We start from the raw sequence: 5,021 nt of genomic DNA, 5'->3' as shown, positions 1-5,021 counted from the left end.
GCCAATCCGACAGTGCCACGTGTCACTTTGAATTAACTTTTTTGTATTTATATTTTTACCCACATGCAATTTGTAATAAGTTTAATTGCGCATTAGTCCTTTTACCCTTCTATAAATAGAAGCTTAGGTTTTTAGAATTCAGTTACAGTATCAGAGTTTCAGACAGAAAAATCCAGAGAAAACACTTAGTTAGTTTACCGCTTTTCTTAGTTAATTTTCTTATGGGTTTCTAAGTTCCCTTATTGTTAAGGTGGACGATGAAACCTAGTGTATTTAATTAAGTATTTATTTTTATTTTGATTCTCAGTACAATATATGCTTATGATTTTCGCTTCTTAAAATAATTTTCTTTCATCTTTAATATCAAGTATTTTTGATAGTTAGAAATTATTAATGCTTGGTTCTATATTTTATTAAAAATAATATTCTTTGATTTTTTTTATTTACATTAAATTGTTTCACATGTAATGCTTAGAAGTTATAATTTTAAAGCGAAAGAAAATCTATTTTTTATTAGAAAATAATTGGTTTGATTACTGGTTAAATGATGAGAATCAATATAAAGATAAATATTTTTATATATACTTAAGTGGATTCTGAACCCTTATTAATATCCCAAATATTACTGAAAATATCTGTTACTGTCATTTTTATAGTTTAAACACTTTATTTTATTTTGTTACAAAAAACCTCATCATTTTTGGAACTAGGTTAGAGTTGTAATAGCTTAGATTAAATTAGTATTTTCTTCGATTTCACGCAATTCTCATGGGTTCGACCTCGTTCTTCACAATCTCCATACTACAATAAAGATTCGTGCGCTTGCGAGTTGATAAATGTAAAACGTACCATTTCGATATACAACAAGTTTTTGGCGCCGTTGCCAGGGAACTGCAAGAAGAAAAATTACTTTAATTCAGGTTGGTATAATTCTTCTACTAGTTATTATATTATACATATTATATTACGTTTCTTAATAACGAAGTAAACTTATATATATATATATAATTATTATTATTATTATAATAAACGTAAGTTTTAAAAAAAAAAATTATATATGCATTATTATTATTATTATATATAATATTAATATATTATATTATATTATTACATACATTACTTAACTATTTAACTATTAAGAAAAACATATTATTAATATAGTTATATATAATAAAGTATATATTATTAATTATAATTAATATTAATATTTATACTTCAGTCAAATATATACATGTTATTTATTTTCCGTTATATTTTAAATTCAGTTTTTATTTCCTGTTATATACATATTATTTATTTCCCGCTATATTTTAAATTCAGTCTTTATTTTACGTACTTATATGGTAGGCACCGCCTCCTAATTTTTTCTATTATTTTAATTTTTGTGATACTTGGTATATGATTTGTTAAGAACGAAATTCTAAAAATGATTTAGTCAAAAATAAATTATTGTGGGTTGAAATTAAAAGTGAAAATTTTACATCATGGAACCAAATCAAGTAAATGTGGAAGAAAAAACTCTCATTGATCATTTTTCTCCCATTTATGCTAATTCTTCATCATGCATTATTTTTCCATAAATAAATGCTACACATTTTGTGTTGAAACCTTCTGTAATTCAATTTTTGCCATCTTTTTATGGGTTAGATAGAGAGGATCCATACATGCATGTGAAAGATTTTTTAGAAATTTGTTCTACTTTTAGATTTCAAAATTTTTCTGATGAATCTGTTAGGCTTAGACTTTTTTCATTCTCATTAAAAGATAAGTCTAAAGCCTGGTTTAATTCACTCCCAGCCCGATCCATTTCTACTTGGGATGAATTAGTTAATAAATTTTTGTCCAAATTTTTTCCAATGTCTAAAACGGATAATATTAGGAGAGAAATCTCCGAATTTTATCAAAGAGATCACGAAGAATTTTATGAATGTTGGGAAAGATTTAAAGATTTATTGCTAAAGTGTCCACACCATGGTTTTGAGAAATGGAGATTGGTAAAATATTTTTATGATGGATTATCTCCTTCAAACCGACAAATGGTACAATCAATGCACACTGGAAAATTTTTGCAATTTAGAGGGGACGAGGCTTGGGAGTCTCTTGAGAATCTTTCTGTAAATTCTCAACAGTGGAATTGCCAAGATCCTAGATCGAAAGCTTCCAACACACCTAAGAGAGGTGGAATTTACGATGTCAAAGATGACGCAGATTTAAAAACATCATTAGCAAATCTAACTAAGAGAGTTGAAGCTATTTCAGTAAGTCAATCCACGAATATTCCTATCCATAGGAATGAATTTTGTTCTCTATGCTATAGTACAAGTCATACTATCCAGTCGTGTCCATCATTGCCTATATACCAAGAGGCATTTTCTGAAGATGCGAATGCTCTTCAAACTTATGGGAATTCATTTGATAGCCCATTTGCTCAATCCTACAATCCAAATTGGAGAAATCCTCCAAATTTTTCTTGGAGACAGAATCAGCCTCCAATGAACCAGGGGCACCAATACAACTCACCCAATTAGAGTCATGCCCAACCTTATATGCCATATCCTCAACAACAAAGAAAACCATCTTTAGAGGATACCCTACAATAGTTCATGCAAACCACACAACAAGATTTACACACAAGTTCTCAATCTATGCTAAGGCTTGAGACACAAATTGGTCAGCTTGCTACTATTGTAGTTGAAAGGGAAAAGGAAAAACTTCTCAGTCAACCCATTCCCAATCCAAAGAGCCAGTATGAGATAAGTACATCTAGACCTATTGAAGAAGCTAATTCAATTTCTATCCTTAGGTCTGGAAAAATTATTGAAAAACTTGATTACATATCTCAACCTGATGCTAAAATGAACACTGACTCGTTAAAAGAAAATGAAAAGAGTCAGCCTGAAAGCTCACATTCCAAAGACTCGGTTGAAAAAATGAGTCAAACTTTGTCGTTCATTCCAAAAGCTCCATTCCCACAGAGATTGGTCCCAATCAAAAAGAGGTAGTCAGTATGGTGACATCTTAGAGGTATTCAAGCAAGTAAATATAAATATCCCTTTCTTAGATGTCATTAAGCAAATACCTGCCTACTCAATTTTTTTAAAAGATCTGTGTACTGCAAAAAGAAACACCAATGTTCCGAAAAAGTTAGCAGATCGATCTATGAAAATTCTTAGAGAATCACAATCACTCCCTAGACCACAAAAGTTATTTCGACCTCCTAATTGGGACATTCCTTTTGATCCAGTAAGTTTCGTTCTAAATGGACTGGTCCATTTTCTGTTCGTACTGTTTTACGGAGCTGTTGAAATTGAAAATTTATAATTTGGTAATGTATTCAAAGTCAATGGTCAAAGGTTGAAACCATTTTTAGAATTAACACCACCTGAAGTGGAGGAAACGCTCTTTCACGACTCGATTTACCAAGGTTAATGAATTCTTTCACTACTGGTCCTATCTTTAATTGCTTTCTTTATTTTTCAGTATTTTAGTTTATTTTTTGTCATTTGTTTTTTAGAAAATCAACATCTATCACTGTGCATATTCTCTGTTTTTTTTTCAGTTCTCATCTCATGTTCTTATCATATACATATTTAGACATTGAGGACACTGTCTCATTTTAGTTGGGGGTACTGAGTATATTCTTGCTTTAAGTTCGATAAATTTCTTACCTTTTTGAAAATTTTGAGTCAAATTCTGCTGCTAATTATGTGAATAAATAAATATTGTGTTAGACTAGTTTATACTATATTTAGTTACTTAGATAGTAATTCCAGTAAAAATTGCACAAACCAAACATGTGATTTGATTGTTTTTAACACATTTAATTGAGAAAAATCTTAAGTTAAAAGCTTTCATTTTTCGTGAGAAGTGAGAATTGAGAAAACGACTTTTTGAACATATATTGATCTTTTGAATTGGTAAAATTGAAATTTTTTAAAATTTGAAAATATAACAATTACTAGAGGGATATATTTTTTTTAGAATTGAGCCTAATTGTAAATTTATTATCTTTATATTTTCTTATCACATGTTGCCTCTTGTTAAAAAAGAAAAAAAAAAAAGAAGAAGAGTAAAGATATATATTGTGGATATTGCCCTTAAAAAAAATACATATATATCATATAAATAGCAATATCTTACATACTATATATATATAAAAAAAAATCAAACAAGAGCAACATTTCTCTATCAGCGTAGCTTGGTCAAAATTTAAAATATACCAAAGAAAATTTTGCTACGGTAAATAATTATTGTGGATATTGCCCTTAAAAAAAATACATATATATCATATAAAGAGCAATATCTTAATTTTAATCATTTAGCAAAGTAAAAAATATATATATATATCGGTAAAAAATATATATGCATATATAATATATATATATAGAAAAAAAATAATATATCATCATCAATCAAAAGAGACTTTGCTACAGTTTATTTTTCGTAAATTTTAGTCACCAAATACCAAAAAAAAAATCGTTGTTTATTTCTTTATTTTGGCTCTAGGTATTGTAATGAAATCCCGAAAGTTAACTTGTCATTTGAATTTCAAAATATTTTTGGTTAGCCTATCTATTGGTCAATAATTGTTTACATTGTTGGTCCTAAAAAACTTTATCCATTTGAGCGTAAATTAATATACCTTTCAAACTCCAGAGTGACAACCCTTCCTCTTTTCAAATATTTCAATACCTGTGAGGATTTGGAGTTGAGACTTTTTACTTTAAAGATTTTTTTTTGATATTATCTGTGTTATGAATTAAAGTAAATAATATGATTTGAAGCACACACACAAAATCTAGAATTATATCTATTGTAATTTTTTATATAGTATTTTCTAGAATTACACCAATATTTTATTTTGTTTCGATTAGTCAGAGCTTGTTTTGATTTGTTCATCTTGTTTTGATTTTATTTTATTTTGTTATACCATTAAGCTAGTTGGGGGTTGTGTTAAATGCCAAAATACTAAGTATTTTATAGTGTAAAAATACAAAATAAAATTAATTCTTTATAATATT

The 5,021-nt window shown here is 28.0% G+C and overlaps 1 non-coding gene across 1 annotated transcript; it reads right to left on the bottom strand.

The window, feature by feature from the left end:
- Positions 1–1,871: 1,871 nt before the first annotated feature.
- Positions 1,872–1,978, bottom strand: LOC115698389 (small nucleolar RNA R71). The gene has a single exon (XR_004008138.1). It is a non-coding gene; the product is annotated as a small nucleolar RNA R71 (small nucleolar RNA).
- Between the last annotated feature and the right edge of the window lie 3,043 nt (positions 1,979–5,021).

The sequence above is a fragment of the Cannabis sativa genome, chromosome 7, assembly GCF_029168945.1.
Source record: "Cannabis sativa cultivar Pink pepper isolate KNU-18-1 chromosome 7, ASM2916894v1, whole genome shotgun sequence".
NCBI lineage: Eukaryota > Viridiplantae > Streptophyta > Magnoliopsida > Rosales > Cannabaceae > Cannabis > Cannabis sativa.
Note: the sequence above shows the minus strand (reverse complement) of the source record. Positions and strands in the feature narration are given on the sequence as shown.